Consider the following 18,950-nt stretch of genomic DNA (forward strand, 5'->3'; position numbering starts at 1 on the left):
TTAGAACTAATAGTATTTTAATTCTGATTCTAATTCTAAGGTTAACCCTTATGTGACATGTCACTCAGTACCATCATGCCTATGGTGAAAAATGTGGTTTCTATGGTGATAAGATTTCCCCACTGTTGTTATTTGTCTCAGAACCTTGTGCCGAAGCCCCCGCAAGGCCCCAGGCCCAGCCGAGAGGCAAATATAGCAAAGGCAGAAAAGAAGGCCACAGAGGTTATCAAGGCTAGAAAGTCTAGGGAGGCTAAGTCAGGGGTGAAAAAACTAAGCCGCCAAGTAGTTGGTATGTTGGCACTGCCTCAAACTCTAACAACCAGTTACAGTGAGTATTCATCTCCACTTCCAAAATACCTGGATTTATTGATAGAATTCTAAAACGATATATGGTGGAAGGATCCACTAATGTCTACGATCCTCTTTCTGTAGGTGTCCTGCCAGCTATCAAGAAGGGCACTAAAGTTTTCTGTTTCAAAATATTTTGCTACTGTGTACCCTAATGAACACGACCCTGATTTCATGCCTTGTTCTCTGTCACCTGTTCAGGTACTGTGGCTGCAGATGAGCCTAAGAAAAAACAGTCTCTCCTCCCGCGGATCACAGCCGCCCTGGCAAAACTATTTTGCTTCCCCTGCAAAATAAAAATGCAAAAAGTTACTGTGCAGAAGACGAGTTTGGGAAAACCTGCTGCCACTTCCCCCAACCCACTTTCTAAATAAACTCTCAAAGCCAACAGAAGAGGGAGGGAGACAACCCCCCGTACTCACAACTCATTTTATTACACCCCATTTAATTCAATAAACACAACGTGCAGCTATTTTGATCTTCTTCTACTTGAGTTTTTTTTTACAGACCCACCTGCATGCTATAGATTCTTAAGGTCAATTTGCTGTCTACTACAGTATCATTGTTATGAGTATGTTCACTGTGCCAGTCATTATAGCCAGTATAGGCTATAATAATGCCCTAACCTAATTGCAATTGACATATTAAGAGTTACATTTGAATAATTCCCTCATTTTATATATTGTTTTAGAGGGAATAAATCTCTAAAGCACTAGAGTGCCGTCCCTAGGAGGGGTGCATCACTTGAGTGGGTTGAGTCACTGATGTGATCTTCCTGTCTGGGTTGGCGCTCCTCCTTGGGTTGTGCCATGGCAGAGATCTTTGTGGGCTATACTCGGCCTTGTCTCAGAATGGTAAGTTGGTGGTTGAAGATATCTCTCAAGTGGTGTGGGGGCTGTGCTTTGGCAAAGTGGGTGTGGTTATATCCTTCCTGTTTGGCTCTGTCCGGGGGTATCATCGGATGGGGCCACAGTGTCTCCTGACCCCTCCTGTCTCAGCCTCCAGTATTTATGCTGTAGTAGTTTGTGTCGGGGCTAGGGTCAGTTTGTTATATCTGGAGTACTTCTCCTGTCTTATCCGGTGTCCTGTGTGAATTTAAGTACAAGCCTAAGATCACCATGCGCAATGCCAAGCATTGGCTGGAGTGGCGTAAAGCTTGCCGCCATTGGACTCTGGAGCAGTAAGAAACGCATTCTCTGGAGTGATGAATCACGCTTCACCAGCTGGTAGTCCGACGGACAAATCTGGGTTTGGAGGATGCCAGGAGTACCCTACCTGCCACAATGCATAGTGCCAACTAATGTTTGGAGGAGGAATAACGAATTGCCTGGGGCTGTTTTTCATGGTTCGGGATAGGACATTTAGATCCAGTGAAGGAAATCCTTAACGCTACAGCATACAATGACATTCTTTACGATGCCCTTTCCTGTTTTAGCATGACAATGCCTCAGTGCACAAAGGGAGTTCCAAACAGAAATGGTTTGCCGAGGTTGGTGTGGAAGAACTTGACTGGCCTGCACAGAGCCCTGACCTTAACCACATCAAACAGCTTTTTTTTCTTTTAGCTTAATATTGCGGATAGAATGTTGCTTCCAATGTAATTGTCTGCATCATTTCCAATCCCCATATTTTTGGGGTAAATATATATATCCATACACGCATGCATATATATATGTACACACATACCTATATAGACATACATACTTTTTAAAAATATACCCGCAAACTCTACCGCCGATCCCCAATACCAAAATAAATGATCTAATGACTCTGCCTCCTCACAGCAGATTCTGCAGAGCTTGGAAGATTGTATCCCCATATATATAACATTCTATTATTTGCAAGAATTTTGTATAGTAATTTATATTTAAAAATTGAAGTTTTGAATCCGGCGCTGTTTTGCGTATCAATTCATAAACCATGTGCCATGGAATGGGTACATCGAAAATCTCTTCCCAACTATTTTGCAATTTATATGGCACAGCGGTCATTTTTTTTTGGTCCTTAAATGAAATTGGTATATGTTTTTATTTATCACACTTTTCTTTAACCATTTATGTTCTTTAATACAGGGCCGACATACTTTTTTCCCCTTCTACTTGCCTCTTCCATTTTTGTGGTAATGCTGCAATTAATTGGTTGTAATTTTGGGTAGAGCAGACATTTCCATATGTCTGTGTTAGCTGCATGTGTGACATAACTCCACCAGTCCTATTTATGATATCATTCACTAAAATTATACCTTTTTTAAAAATTTCTTCGATAAATATTTTTTTTTTTAATCAAATACTATATTTGAATTTAACCACAATATTTGTTGTACTATTTGTTCCGTCCTTTCAGGTGGATTAAACTGAAATTGCAACCAACTTTCTAAGGCTTGTTTAAAAAACAGATATTTCGGAGATTATTTCCTTTTCAAACAACCGAAAGTGAGCAGGTGTAATCTGAATAAGGGGGAAAAGACCCTTCCTGAATATAGGATGAGACATGAGAACCAGTTTGGATTTAAGTATAACTTTTGTATGACTGATGCCTTTAGTGAGAGGTCTAATGCTTTAATATTTAATCATTTCTGCCCACCGAATTCATACTCGTTATATAAATAGGCCCTTTTAATTTTATCTGGTTTTCCGTTCCAAATAAAATTGAATATTTTTTGTTCATATCATTTAAAAAGCAAGTCACTAGGTGTAGGCAAAACCATAAGCAAATAGGTCAACTGTGATATAACTAAGGAGTTAATCAGGGTGATTTTTCTACAAATAGACAGGTATTTTCCTTTCCAAGGTAGCAAGATCTTATCTATTTTTGCTAACTTTCCATAAAAAATTATTGGAGTGAGATTTATTTCTCTCTTTTGGGATTTGTATACCGAGTATGTCCACATCTCCGTCAGACCATTTAATTGGTAAACTACATGGTAATGTAAAATGTGCATTTTTTAAGGATCCAATATGTAATATGGTACATTTATCATAATTTGGTTTTAATACAGAGAGGATAGCAAAAGTATCTAGAGGCCGTGGAGAGACTCCAATTGTGGTTTTAAAAGAAAACATGAATCATCAGCGAACAATGACACCTTCGTTTTTAAGCCCCGGATTTCTATTCCTTAATATTATTGTTTGATCTTATCTTTGCAGCTAACACTTCGATGGCAATAATAAATAGATATGCCGATAGTGGACAACCTTGTTTTACTCCTCTAGATAGTTTAAAACTTTCTGAGATGTAGCCATTATTTACTATTTTACACCTAGGGTTACTATACATAACCCATTTTATAAGAGATTCCCCAAAATTGAAATATTCTAGGCATTTAAATATAAACTCCAGTCGTACTTTATCAAAAGCCTTTTCTAAATCAGCTATGAAAACCGATATTTCAGTGTTCTATTGTTTCCAGTACTTGTCTTATATTATCTCCAATGTATCGTCCATGTTAAAAACCTGTCTGATTAGGATGAATAATATCTGACAATATTTTTTAAAATTCTATGTGCCAAGCCTTTTGCTATGATTTTTGCATCACAACACTGAAGTGTAAGAGGTCTCCAATGTTTTAAACGGACTGGATCTTTATATATACCACTTGGGTCCTGTTTCAGTAATAATGATATCAGACCTTCTTGTTGCGTGTCTGATATTCTACCATTTATATAGGAGTGGTTAAAACAAGCCAATAATGTTCCTTTGAGTATACCAAAAAAAGTTTTGTATACTTCCAATGGTATGCCATCCAGCCCTGGAGTTTTCCCATCCGTAAAGGCCCCAATTGCCTCAAGCAGTTCCTCCTCTGTAATTTGGCCTTCACATGAGTGAACAGCTTTGGAATTAATTGGAACACCGACTGCGAGCCAGGTTTAATCGCCCAGCATCATTGCCCGACTTCACTAATGCTTTTGTGGATGAATTGGAAGTAAGTAGCAAGTCCCCGCAGCAATGATCCAACATCTAGTGGAAAGCCTTCCCAGAAGAGTGGAGGCTGTTATAGCACCAAAAGGGGGACAAACTCTATAATAATGCCCATGATTTGTAATGAGATGTTTGACAAGCTTTTGGTCATGAAGTGTAGCATAAGAACACAACACAAGCCATGGCAACATGTGTAGAATTGCAGGAAACTAGCTTAATTAAACTGTAAAATGCTTTCTTTTCCCCATAGCAAAATGTCTAGAATTGCAAATAGCAGACAAAATGGTTTTAAAAACAGCAACGGAGAAGGCGCTGTTGGCCATGCCCCCCACATCCATTTCTCCACCTAGTCAGGTGAACAGGGCCTTGCCCTTTATTATGATAAACAAGCCCGGGCAACCATTTCACCAGAGCGGTTGTCTTGGTTGCACTTGTTTTCTAAGATCACTGGTGTCTGGTAATGTACAGGAATGATTCACCTCAGTTCACTCTCTCTGGGAGTATAATTAACGTCACCTCTCTATTGGCCCATTCCAGTGTGTGTGGCAAACTATCCAGACCTGTTCTGTAACCCCAGAGGGAGGTTTCATGTGGTGTTAATATAGAGCTGAATGAACACACAATCAACTGGTGACACAATGTACTGAGGCTATTGTACCAAAGTGGCACAGGTGTAATAGTAATAGGTCAGGTGGTTTCTTTTTGGCGACACACTAACTCTACTGGTCCCAGTTTCGATCAGTTCCCCAGAAAAGGGGATCTGGTTGGTTCATCTACTTTGGGAAAGTGAGGCTTAAACCAATCCCATGGACATACCGTGTATCGTTTATGTGTGTATTTTCTGTTAATGCCTAGGCAAATGCAAGGGCATCCGGGGTTATGTTGGTGTACAGTGTTAAATCTGTTTGTAATCCATTTGAGGTTAACGCAGCAGTGCTGGTGATCCTTTTAATCTGTATCTTATTGAATCACAGACCTGATCAGGGTCAGATCGGCCTAGCCCCCCTCCGACAATACACTCACTACCATTGCAGAATAAATTATTAGTCACATCGCATTGCTTTGCAATTCCTGTGGAGGGAGGATGGTGGAAGTGTGTATTTTAAAGCCATGTTCCCCTTGGTATTCATGGAAACGTGATTATCAGGAGGGCGCTTATTGCTACACTAGGAATTCAGGAAGCTATTCTTCTTCTAAATGTGGTTGCGTTTAGGGAACTTGGGTAGTCTGAGGGAGCTTCACCGGATGACATGATATTAGCTAATTAGCCCAAATGTGTCTGTTCTTCTTTCAAGCTTACCATCAAAGCAACTTATTCATTAGATTCATCTCGATTCTAGATAACATCCGCTGTACAGGGCCATGGACCGAAATAATGAATTTCGTCCCGAACCTCACTGCACGGGCCACTCTGTGCAGGTAGGTGTCGGAATCCTCGGGCATGTCGTAGTTGAAGACGATGTTGACGCGCTCAATGTCCATCCCTCGGCCAAACAGGTTGGTGGCCACCAGGATCCGCCTTTGGAAGTCCTTGAACTGCTGGTACCGGGAAAGCCTGGGGGAGGAAGGGGGGCACCCATAGATTTAGAATAAGTAGAACAGGCATTCTACATCCTGCTTCACTCCTGTGGGTACACTGAAACTGTGACCCACAAACATGTTGTCTGAGAGAAAGTTCTTGTTAAGTCGATCTGGATAACAGCTTCTGCTACATGACTATTATAGAAAATGTGCAAGTAAATGAGATTCTCAATTTGATTGTGCAACTCCTCATTCCTCTCCTTTTGAAAAAAAGTCAACCGTAACTGAGGAGAGGAGGAAATGTGCTTGTATGAAATTAGACTCCATTCACACATAATGCAAATGACATTTACAGGGGTGGAATCCCAAATTAAAATGTGTAAAGTAGTAAAAGACATTTAGCTAGATATTGTATGGATAAAAACGATATGCTACTTATCGTTTTAAATATGTGCATGCTTCTCAGAGTAAACAGCTGATTGAAAGGGGAGGGGTAGATCTCAACTTCAGCAAAGGACACTTATGCTTCCTCAGCAGGAGGCGAGGACACCGTTTACATTTACATTTAAGTCATTTAGCAGACGCTCTTATCCAGAGCGACTTACAAATTGGTGCTTTCACCTTATGACATCCAGTGGAACAGCCACTTTACAATAGTGCATCTAGGTCTTTTAAGGGGGGGGGGGGAGAAGGATTACTTTATCCTATCCTAGGTATTCCTTAAAGAGGTGGGGTTTCAGGTGTCTCCGGAAGGTGGTGATTGACTCCGCTGTCCTGGCGTCGTGAGGGAGTTTGTTCCACCATTGGGGGGCCAGAGCAGCGAACAGTTTTGACTGGGCTGAGCGGGAACTGTACTTCCTCAGTGGTAGGGAGGCGAGCAGGCCAGAGGTGGATGAACGCAGTGCCCTTGTTTGGGTGTAGGGCCTGATCAGAGCCTGGAGGTAGTGAGGTGCCGTTCCCCTCACAGCTCCGTAGGCAAGCACCATGGTCTTGTAGCGGATGCGAGCTTCAACTGGAAGCCAGTGGAGAGAGCGGAGGAGCGGGGTGACGTGAGAGAACTTGGGAAGGTTGAACACCAGACGGGCTGCGGCGTTCTGGATGATTTGTAGGGGTTTAATGGCACAGGCAGGGAGCCCAGCCAACAGCGAGTTGCAGTAATCCAGACGGGAGATGACAAGTGCCTGGATTAGGACCTGCGCCGCTTCCTGTGTGAGGCAGGGTCGTATTCTGCGGATGTTGTAGAGCATGAACCTACAGGAACGGGCCACCGCCTTGATGTTATTTGAGAACGAAAGGGTGTTGTCCAGGATCACGCCAAGGTTCTTAGCGCTCTGGGACGAGGACACAATGGAGTTGTCAACCGTGATGGCGAGATCATGGAACGGGCAGTCCTTCCCGGGAGGAAGAGCAGCTCCGTCTTGCCGAGGTTCAGCTTGAGGTGATGATCCGTCATCCACACTGATATGTCTGCCCGACATGCAGAGATGCGATTTGCCACCTGGTCGTCAGAAGGGGGAAAGGAGAAGATTAATTGTGTGTCGTCTGCATAGCAATGATAGGAGAGACCATGTGAGGTTATGACAGAGCCAAGTGACTTGGTGTATAGCGAGAATAGGAGAGGGCCTAGAACAGAGTCCTGGGGACACCAGTGGTGAGAGCACGTGGTGAGGAGACGGATTCTCGCCACGCCACCTGGTAGGAGCGACCTGTCAGGTAGGACGCAATCCAAGCGTGGGCCGCGCCGGAGATGCCCAACTCGGAGAGGGTGGAGAGGAGGATCTGATGGTTCACAGTATCGAAGGCAGCCGATAGGTCTAGAAGGATGAGAGCAGAGGAGAGAGAGTTAGCTTTAGCAGTGCGGAGGGCCTCCGTGATACAGAGAAGAGCAGTCTCAGTTGAATGACTAGTCTTGAAACCTGACTGATTTGGATCAAGAAGGTCATTCTGAGAGAGATAGCGGGAGAGCTGGCCAAGGACGGCACGTTCAAGAGTTTTGGAGAGAAAAGAAAGAAGGGATACTGGTCTGTAGTTGTTGACATCGGAGGGATCGAGTGTAGGTTTTTTCAGAAGGGGTGCAACTCTCGCTCTCTTGAAGACGGGAGGGACGTAGCCAGCGGTCAGGGATGAGTTGATGAGCGAGGTGAGGTAAGGGAGAAGGTCACCGGAGATGGTCTGGAGAAGAGAGGAGGGGATAGGGTCAAGCGGGCAGGTTGTTGGGCGGCCGGCCGTCACAAGACGCGAGATGTCATCTGGAGAGAGAGGGAGAAAGAGGTCAGAGCACAGGGTAGGGCAGTGTGAGCAGAACCAGCGGTGTCGTTTGACTTAGCAAACGAGGATCGGATGTCGTCGACCTTCTTTTCAAAATGGTTGACGAAGTCATCTGCAGAGAGGGAGGAGGGGGGAGGGGGAGGAGGATTCAAGAGGGAGGAGAAGGTGGCAAAGAGCTTCCTAGGGTTAGAGGTAGATGCTTGGAATTTAGAGTGGTAGAAAGTGGCTTTAGCAGCAGAGACAGAGGAGGAAAATGTAGAGAGGAGGGAGTGAAAGGATGCCAGGTCTGCAGGGAGGCGAGTTTTCCTCCATTTCCGCTCGGCTGCCCGGAGCCCTGTTCTGTGAGCTCGCAATGAGTCGTCGAGCCACGGAGCGGGAGGGGAGGACCGAGCCGGCCTGGAGGATAGGGGACATAGAGAGTCAAAGGATGCAGAAAGGGAGGAGAGGAGGGTTGAGGAGGCAGAATCAGGAGATAGGTTGGAGAAGGTTTGAGCAGAGGGAAGAGATGATAGGATGGAAGAGGAGAGAGTAGCGGGGGAGAGAGAGCGAAGGTTGGGACGGCGCGATACCATCCGAGTAGGGGCAGTGTGGGAAGTGTTGGATGAGAGCGAGAGGGAAAAGGATACAAGGTAGTGGTCGGAGACTTGGAGGGAGTTGCAATGAGGTTAGTGGAGGAACAGCATCTAGTAAAGATGAGGTCGAGCGTATTGCCTGCCTTGTGAGTAGGGGGAAGGTGAGAGGGTGAGGTCAAAAGAGGAGAGGAGTGGAAAGAAGGAGGCAGAGAGGAATGAGTCAAAGGTAGACGTGGGGAGGTTAAAGTCGCCCAGAACTGTGAGAGGTGAGCCGTCCTCAGGAAAGGAGCTTATCAAGGCATCAAGCTCATTGATGAACTCTCCGAGGGAACCTGGAGGGCGATAAATGATAAGGATGTTAAGCTTGAAAGGGCTGGTAACTGTGACAGCATGGAATTCAAAGGAGGCGATAGACAGATGGGTAAGGGGAGAAAGAGAGAATGACCACTTGGGAGAGATGAGGATCCCGGTGCCACCACCCCGCTGACCAGAAGCTCTCGGGGTGTGCGAGAGCACGTGGGCGGACGAAGAGAGAGCAGTAGGAGTAGCGGTGTTGTCTGTGGTGATCCATGTTTCCGTCAGAGCCAAGAAGTCGAGGGACTGGAGGGAGACATAGGCTGAGATGAACTCTGCCTTGTTGGCCGCAGATCGGCAGTTCCAGAGGCTACCGGAGACCTGGAACTCCACGTGGGTCGTGCGCGCTGGGACCACCAGATTAGGGTGGCTGCGGCCATGCGGTGTGGAGCGTTTGTATGGTCTGTGCAGAGAGGAGAGAACAGGGATAGACAGACACATAGTTGACAGGCTAGAGAAGAGGCTACGCTAATGCAGAGGAGATTGGAATGACAAGTTGCCTACTAACGAATTGACACTCCTCAACCACTTATCGGTTTACTGATAAGAGGACGGAAAAGTCGAGGACATTCTTTTGTCCAAATCAGTAATTCCCAATGAAAGCCAAGACCCAATCCCAAATCTACCCCTAAACCCTATGCACTTAATAATATCTGAGATGACTTGAAGTGTAAGGAATATCCTAATATTGCTTATACCAATCAAAACTGCTCAGATTTTAACAAGTGCATAGACTGTAGGGTTTAGCCAGTGATTTCTTCCTCTCCATCAGAACCCACCTCTCCTCCTGGGCCATGCCCCTGTGGATGGCGATTGCAGGAAAGTTCTGCTCCACCAGCAGCTGAGACAGAGCCACACAGCGCTGCACAGACTTCACAAAGATCACCACCTTCAGACAGGGGAGAAAATGGCAGTGAGACACCGAAGACAAACATGGGGCGCAAAATCCATGCTGCATCTGATATGGCACCCTGGCTTTACCCTGGTCAAATAAATGTACACTCTGAAGACGAAAAACACAGGGCATAAAACTCACAGGCAGAAACTTTGTCGGTGCATAGACTTAGTTCACTTGAATGAGTAAAATTGTATTTAAACACGTGACTTTCAAATCCATGGACAAAATACATTCAACTCACTCAGATTAAAACTAAAATAAATTACGTTTTAGCATTCAATTCTCTGAAAAGACCTCTGTTGGTACCTGGTTGAACTCGAGCAGGTCGAAGAGCTTGCGGTTCTCCTCGCTATCCTTCAGCTTGCAGTAGTACTGCTGCAGGCCGTGCAGCGTCAGCTTGGTCTCATCGTCCACAAACACCTCCATGGGCTACAGGAGATATTCATTAAGCACCAAACAGAACACAGGGAGGGACTACCAGGACTTCCAGTGCTAAACATTTAGCTAGTGTGTCCTAATGAATAGAACATGGGGAAAGTGTCACTCTTTGGGACAGTTTTATAAACCGAGCCACATTAAGTGAAAAACAGGAGTAAACCACATTCTGTGTGTTGGTGAATGAAGAACTACAAATGTGTCATCTCAGATATTATTAAGTGCATAGGGTTTAGGGGTAGATTTGGGATTGGGTCTTGGCTTTCATTGGGAATTACTGATTTTTGAACATCAATTACAAGTACTAGAGCTGGATGGAACTTTATTTTTCAATATTCACAGCTTTAATGCCAGGACTGTTCCTCCCGAAAATGTCCAGAGCCCCAGACCCAGGTTAAGAGAGGGTCAACTCTGGCCACTTGTGAGACAGACAGTCACGAGCAGGCAAAGCTTAGAGAGGCTAGATTGGAACTTATTACATGAATATTAAGACATATCCAAAATCATTTTAAAAACAAAAAAAAGGGGGCAATCAGTAGTTTCTACATCAATTTTTAGACATTTAAAATTAAAAGAATAACAAATGCCCATGAGCTTAGTTCAACATTCGTACCCCACCAGAACCCAAAATACAAGCTTGTTTCATTCCATTGCTTGTAAACAAAGTAAACGCAAAAATAAACTATATAGTCTCAAAACATGGTCAAAATGATAATTCTGATATCATTGACGGTCAGTCCTTGCATATAGCTCTACGAATTTCAGAGTGGTTAAATTTCTCCAGACCTATCCCTCCAAAACAGGGGCGAGGAAGATGCTTCATTAATGTTTATACTGCCGATTGCCTCTTCAAAGTGCAATTTAGGGAGATGGGTTCATCTGTGTGTGTGTGTGTGTGTAAAACTGCAACTTTAAGTTTCAGAACATGTACATAACCACGGGTTATAAGAAACCCTTCAACGTACATCCTGCATGAACTTGCGGCAGACAGGACGGATCTCTTTGCTTAGGGTGGCGCTGAACATCATGCACTGCTTCTCGTGGGGTGTGAGCCTGAAGATGTCCTGAACATCACACCTCATGTCTGAGGGAAAGACGATAGGAAAATTATATGGCCGTCTCAAAAAAAAGTCAACCCACTCAGCCTGAAATCTGAGGACTACATAAAATGTAAATAATTCCCTACATTTTGGCTAAATCCTTACTTAAGTCACACAATCTATCCCATCCTGTTCCAAGATCCATTACTGCTTAGTAACAGCACAGTAACTAATATAAACAGATGTAGATCCCAGATACTACAATCACCAGCACAGACACCTGGTAGACAGAGAGAGAGGTAGGGGAGGATGTTTAATACAGAGCTCTCTGGACAGCAGAGAAACAAAAAGCACACAAGATTATCCAATAGGATAGAACAGCATTGTAAACAGTGAGATTAAAAGGAGAACAAATTCAGACTGCAATTGGCCCAGCGTCATTAGGGTTCGGCCGGGGTAGGCCATCATTGTAAATAAGAATTTGTTCTTAACTGACTTGCCTAGTCCAAAAAAAAGTTAAATAAAGTTGGCGATTAGGCACTTTCTTATGCAAGTATCCCCAGATACAGATTAAGCCTATTCCTAAACTACAAAGCACTCAATGGATTCTCCATCGAAAGCTATTTTTAGTAAAGGAGGGAGAATGTAACAGCAATTCAGTTGCTGCATCCACAATGTAGAGATTAATTTCATTATTCAACCACTCACCTGCCCGTCCACAGGCTCAATCTGCTGCAGGGTGGCCAGTACAAACACAGCCGTCTTGCCCATACCATACTTGGCCTGGCACAGGATGTCCATGCCCAGGATGGCCTGTGGGATGCACTCATGTTGGACTGAAAGAAAGAAACGTAACTAGGGAAGTTAGTTATGAACAAATTCGTATTTACAATGACGGCCTACCAAGAGGCCTCCTACGGGGATTGGGGCCTGGGATTTAACATAAAAAAAATATATATAGGACAAAACACACATCAACACATGACAACAGCATGGTAGCAGCACAAAACATTGTACAAACATTGGGCACAGACAACAGCACAAAGGGCAAGAAGGTAGACAACACATCACACTGACAGTTGTGGCTGCTTTGTAAGAGTGTCCATGATTGAGTCTTTTAATGAAGAGATTGAGATAAAACTGTACAGTCACTAGGGGCAGAAAACTGAAGAGAGGAGCGACCCAGGGATGTTTGCGCTTTGGGGACCTTTAACAGAATGTTACTGGCAGAACAGGTGTTGTGTGTGGAGTATGAGGGCTGCAGTAGATATCTCAGATAGGGGAGGGGAGTGAGGCCTAAGAGGGTTTTATAAATAAGCATCAACCAGTGGGTCTTGCGACAGGTATACAGAGATGACCAGTTTAAGTATGATGTGATGCTTGAAGGGGCATACATGTATAACTCATAGTCGGAGTCCCAAATGACACCCTATATATTGTGGATTACTTTCGACCAGGGCCCAGTCACACACAGCGCTCGTTTTGAACAAAGCCCTATGGGCCCAGCTCAATAGTAGTACACTATGTCAGGAATAGGCTGCCATTTGACACACAGAATGGACAAAGTCAAAAACAGTCCTTGGTTGAAGGTGGGAAGTGCCTGTGAGGCTCACCTTCAGAGGGATGTTCAAAGCCACAGTCGACAATGGCGCGGAGCAGCTCTAGTTTGAGCAGGAAGTCTCGGAAGGCGGAGCTGTGGATGGAGACTAAGAGCCCTTTACCTCCTCCTTGCCCGCAGGTGTGGCGGTCTCCGGGGCAAACTGAGGCTCCTCATCCTCTTCATCGTCCAACAGCTCGTTGTCAACGTCGTTCTCTGCCATTCTAGAGAAGGGGTACTTGCGTTTAGTTGAAGTTAGGACACACTGGAGACTACTTGGGGGGAGGGGATGGGGGGGCCTGTATCAACAATACAGTAAATTCAGAAGGTTAATTGAAATGCCAATTCAATAATCTATGTACAATTCCTCACCATCTAACCTTAGTTATATTACATGAGGATTCCAATTCTTGTAATTTCACTTTCTGAATTGAATCCTAGTGAAACATCACCGTCTAGCACAGGGTTTTCCATATTCTGTCCTTGGGACTCCAAGGGTTGCACGTTTCCCCCCCAACATTACACAGCTGACTTAATCAAAGCTTGACGCTTATTTGAATCAGCTGTGTAGTGCTACGGCAAAACCCAAAACCCCCCGAGGTCCCTCGGACCGTGTTTGGGAAACACTCGTCTAATGTATATTCCTACATAGCATTAGCTAGCTGCTAATAATGCTAGTAGCAGGCCGCACGCACACCGCCAAAGCTGGACACTACGCAAAAAGGGAAGCGAATACATTTGGCACATAATCATTACAATTTCCCTAGCTAAAAACAAGTATTGGACCAGCAACCACCCTGCAACTCAGTTTACAGTAGTTAGACAGTTGCACGATTCAATCAAGTTGAACAAGGAATCATGCCTCACTCTCCGCACAAACAATGGCAGCCGCCTCCTCATTCAAACTGTGTGACAGCAAAGTGCTATAAAGGGAAATAGGTTCCAAATGCAAGGTGAATATTCAGAAATAACGTTGGCTCAAATTAATAACGAGCAAGACATTTCTAAGGTCTAACTTGACCTAAAATGTAATTCTCGGAACCAACCTGCGACACACTGCTAGCAGAAGTTAACTACTAACTGACACGACCGTGCTAGTACTAGCGTTAGCTTGACGCAATGCTAAATGTGTTAGTTAGCTAGCCAGATTGCACAAGGTTTTCGCAAAGATTTTAACAAAAATATACTCGAACATGGCTGCTATTTGTGAGCATTATGGAAAGAAAAATATGTTTCTTATTTACAATTGATGCAGATATTGAAAATTACTCAATACTGCACATTTTTTATGTAATTAAAATCGGCTTCGAGTATCACTGCTAGCTAGGTTCACAGGGGCAGTCTAGAAGCACTGTGCTCGTGTATTCGTGGCCACTATTGGTCCATTTTAAAGGCAATCTCACCAAACCGACCTGAAAACGAACCGTCTAATTTAATGCCGATCTTGATTTTCAATATCTGCATCAAATGCCGATCGGGATTTCGCACGCTGCCCTAAACTAAATTGTAGGCATAATTTCTTGTTTGACAACACTGGTATGAAAAAAGTACACTGATAACCTTATTCAGCAATAATGTAAACATTTATGATTTCTGTCAATTATAGCTACGTGTGACTAGGTTTCCTCATCCAGAAAAAAATCTGAATTTAGATTAGATTTCAATCGATTAGATTATTAGTCGGTCGGAGATGTAATTGTAGGGTACAGTGAAATTCTTAAGATCTGAACTCCAACAGTGCAGGTCAAAAAGATAAGTGAATGAAACAATAATACGAATATGTGTAACCGGTGCTATACTGCACCGCTGTAACTCTACGTTGTGTGTGGTTGATTGAGACTAGACGTGGACTTTGGAGACCTGGTAGTTTTAATCAAGCAGAACTCACTCTCTGCATCCTGCATCTGCATCCAAAAGGAAATAAAACATTTGTAGAGCACATGTGTTCTGAGAATCGTCGCCTCTTTCTCTCTCAGTGCATCAAAATTATTTTCGAATACAAACATTAATAGTCTCTCCTTATTATACATAACATATTTTACAAAGATAAAACCACATACCTGCATCCAAAAGGAAATAAAACATTTGTAGAGCACATATGTTCTGCGAATCGTGGCCTCTTTCTACAGTAGATACACAATAGGAGGGACTGGGATCATTCGAGGAGCTAGCCATCGTTCACACATACAATAAATAGCCTGCTAATACCTTAGCTAGCTATTAACCACATGTTGAATTCAGAATGTTGATATCATCCTAAAAAGTACAATTACAAGTGCATCTTAACAATACCATCCACTTATGAGTAACCTCCAAATACACATCATTATTCATGAACAAAACACTGTGTGTATGACTTTGTACTGAAAAAAATCTAACTTTTCTAAAGACATAAAAAACGTGACTACCTCTCTCAGGATACAAAATTATTTGAGCATGCAGGGCAAAACGTAAGAACACACTCCACTTCAGCCAGGATGCAGGCATGCATAATAACAAATCAACACGACATATTAATATATGAACCTGGTGAAATTCACATAGTACTTTAACAACTGTTACATATGCATACTATATACATATTTATTTACAACATTTACAAACCAACAGCCTGCATTCATCCAGTTTGTATACATTATGATAGATATGTGACATGAAGCTATATTGGGCAAAGGCGTAACAATGACTGTCTTGGACAAATAGACATTTGATCATATCAGCTTACTACATCTGTCTTCCCTCACCAAACCCATCAATGATTTGATTTATTTGACTATAATATATCAGTTATGGCCAACAGAGGGCAACATTTATCCATATAATACGATAAAACCTCATTGAACCTAAATTAATTGAGTTACATTGTAAACATTTTTCAGATATCGTATGTGATCAGAAAAAATGCATTAATTTCCCGGAGTGGTCGCTCTGTGCTTTTGTAGTTGACGTCATAATGTACGATGAGATATAGAAGCCTATGACGTAAACGAACTCAAGAAAATGTTCAGTGCGCTACTTTTGCCTCAGTTGAGTTGATGCTTTGCAAAGGACAGTCATCCTCATGTTCAAATAAATCACTTTGAGTGGACAAAGAAGACATTCTGTGTAAGTACAGCATAACTGGCCAAGATGTTGTAAAAAAATGTTTGAAATGTATTTAAAAATGTATTTGTTTATTTAAAAAAATGTCAGGTCCAATCTGAAGGGTTCCTGAAAGCACAATGGATAGAAATCATAAACCGTTGAGAAAAATGATTCTAAAAGTAAGTCTCATAAGTGATAAAAAAATGTTTGTTCATTCTGGGGCTATCCCTCTTGATATGTAATGAGGCTATCTTCTTGGTAGTATAACCTATATAATGTAAAAACAGATTGATATGATTTATAGTTGGAAAAGTGGGCATAATTAATTCAGGGCTAAGGTTAAATGTATTTCCTTATGTTCATATACCCCAGGCTGGGACCCTCCAAGCTAGTGCTGGAGAGCAGGTCCTCCAGACAGACATCACTGACCATGATGGACTAAGGCTGCCAGCCCTGGTAGACTGCCCCCTTGACAGCCCCCTAAAGGTAAGAAAACATCTTATAGTTCTGTTGCAAAACGTCTGGTTGTAACGGAGACCAGTTGGATGCAATCTAGTAATATGACGTGTTGAAAACCAGTTTACAACGCGATAATAAAGCCATTAAGACACATGGACCACCTACTAAACTCAGCAAAAAAAGAAACGTCCCTTTTTCAGAACCATGTATTTTAAAGATAATTCGTAAAAATCCAAATATCTTCACAGATCTTCACTGTGAAGGGTTTTAACACTGTTTCCCATGCTTGTTCAATGAACCGTAAACAATTTATGAACATGCACCTGTGGAACGGTCGTTAAGACACTAACAGCTTACAGACGGTAGGCAATTAAGGTCACAGTTGTGAAATCTTAGGACACTAAAGAGGCCTTTCTACTGACTCTGAAAAACACCAAAAGAAAGATGCCCAGGGTCCCTACTCATCTGCATGAACGTGCCTTAGGCATGCATCACACCTGCAGGACAAGTACAGGATGGCAACAACAACTGCCCGAGTTACACCAGGAACGCACAATCCCTCCATCAGTGCTCAGACTGTCCGCAATAGGCTGAGAGAGACTGGACTGAGGGCTTGTAGGCCTGTTGTAAGGCAGCTCCTCACCAGACATCGGCACAACGTCACCTATAGGCACAAACCCAACCGTCGCTGGACCACACAGGACTGGCAAAAAGTGCTCTTTACTGACAAGTCGCGGTTTTGTCTCACTAGAGGTAATGGTCGGATTTGCGTTTATCGTCGAAAGGAATGAGCATTACACCGAGGCCTGTACTCTGGAGCAGGATCGATTTGGAGGTGGAGGGTCCGTCAAGGTCTGGGGCGGTGTGTCACAGCATCATCGGACTGAGCTTGTTGTCATTGCAGGCAATCTCAACGCTGTGCGTTAAAGGGAAGACTGCCTCCTCCCTCATGTGGTACCCTTCCTCCAGGCTCATCGTGACATGACCCTCCAGCATGACAATGCCACCAGCCATACTGCTCGTTCTGTGCGTGATTTCCTGCAAGACAGGAATGTCAGTGTTCTGCCATGGCCAGCGAACAGCCCGGATTTCAATCCCATTGAGTATGTCTGGGACCTGTTGGATCGGAGGGTGCGAGCTAGGGCCATTCCCCCCAGAAATGTGCAGGAACTTGCAGGTGCCTTGGTGGAAGAGTGGGATAACATTTTCTTATTTAATTTTTTAAGAGTGGGTTAACATCTCACAGCAAGAACTGCCAAATTTAGTGCAGCCCATGAGGAGGACTCATGCACTGCAGTACTTAATGCAGCTGGTGGCCACACCAGTTACTGACTGTTACTTTTGATTTTGACCCTTCCTTTGTTCAGGGACACATTATTCTATTTCTGTTACTCACATGTCTGTGGAACTTGTTCAGTTTATGTCTCAGTTGTTGAATCTTGTTATGTTCATACAAATATTTACACATGTTAAGTTTGCTGAAAATAAACGCAGTTGACAGTGAGAGGACGTTTCTTTTTTTGCTGAGTTTAGTTAGAACTAATAGTTTTGGAATTCAGATTTTAATTCTGATTGTAATTCTAAGGTTATGGTTTATAGCTGGAAAAGTGGGCATAATAATGGAGGGCTTAAGTTCTATGTATTTCCTTATGTTCCTATACCCCAGGTTGGGACCCTCCAAGCTAGTGCTAGAGAGCAAGTGCTCCAGACAGATGTCCATTCGGCTGGCCATGATGGACTAAGCCTGCCAGCCCTGGTAGACTGCCTCCAGGATAGCCCTCGAAAGGCAGATGTCCATTCCGCTGGCCATGATGGACTAAGCCTGCCAGCCCTGGTAGACTGCCTCCAGGATAGCCCTCGAAAGGCAGATGTCCATTCCGCTGGCCATGATGGACTAAGCCTGCCAGCCCTGGTAGACTGCCTCCAGGATAGCCCTCGAAAGGTAAGAAACATCTTTTAGTTCTGTTGCAAAACATCTGGTTGTCACGGAGGCCAGTTGGTTGCAATCTAGTAATACGACGGGTTGAAAACCAGTTTACAACGCGATAATAACGCCATTAAGACACATGGACCACCTACTAGTTAGAACTAATAGTATTGGAATTCAGATTTTAATTCTGATTCTAATTCTAAGGTTAACCCTTATGTGACATGTCACTCAGTACCATCATGCCTATGGTGAAAAATGTGGTTTCTATGGTGATAAGATTTCCCCACTGTTGTTATTTGTCTCAGAACCTTGTGCCGAAGCCCCCGCAAGGCCCCAGGCCCAGCCGAGAGGCAAATATAGCAAAGGCAGAAAAGAAGGCCACAGAGGTTATCAAGGCTAGAAAGTCTAGGGAGGCTAAGTCAGGGGTGAAAAAACTAAGCCGCCAAGTAGTTGGTATGTTGGCACTGCCTCAAACTCTAACTCAAACAACCAGTTACAGTGAGTATTCATCTCCACTTCCAAAATA

The 18,950-nt window shown here is 43.6% G+C and overlaps 2 pseudogenes; both read right to left on the bottom strand.

Moving 5' to 3' along the window:
• LOC135563486 (ATP-dependent RNA helicase DDX39A-like) overlaps positions 1-6,103 on the bottom strand; it is an 18,960-nt pseudogene extending 12,857 nt beyond the window's left edge.
• The window catches only part of LOC135563487 (ATP-dependent RNA helicase DDX39A-like), a 27,873-nt pseudogene that overhangs the window by 1,212 nt on the left and 7,711 nt on the right, over positions 1-18,950 (bottom strand).

This window comes from Oncorhynchus nerka, linkage group LG21 (assembly GCF_034236695.1).
Source record: "Oncorhynchus nerka isolate Pitt River linkage group LG21, Oner_Uvic_2.0, whole genome shotgun sequence".
NCBI classification, from domain to species: Eukaryota; Metazoa; Chordata; class Actinopteri; order Salmoniformes; family Salmonidae; genus Oncorhynchus; species Oncorhynchus nerka.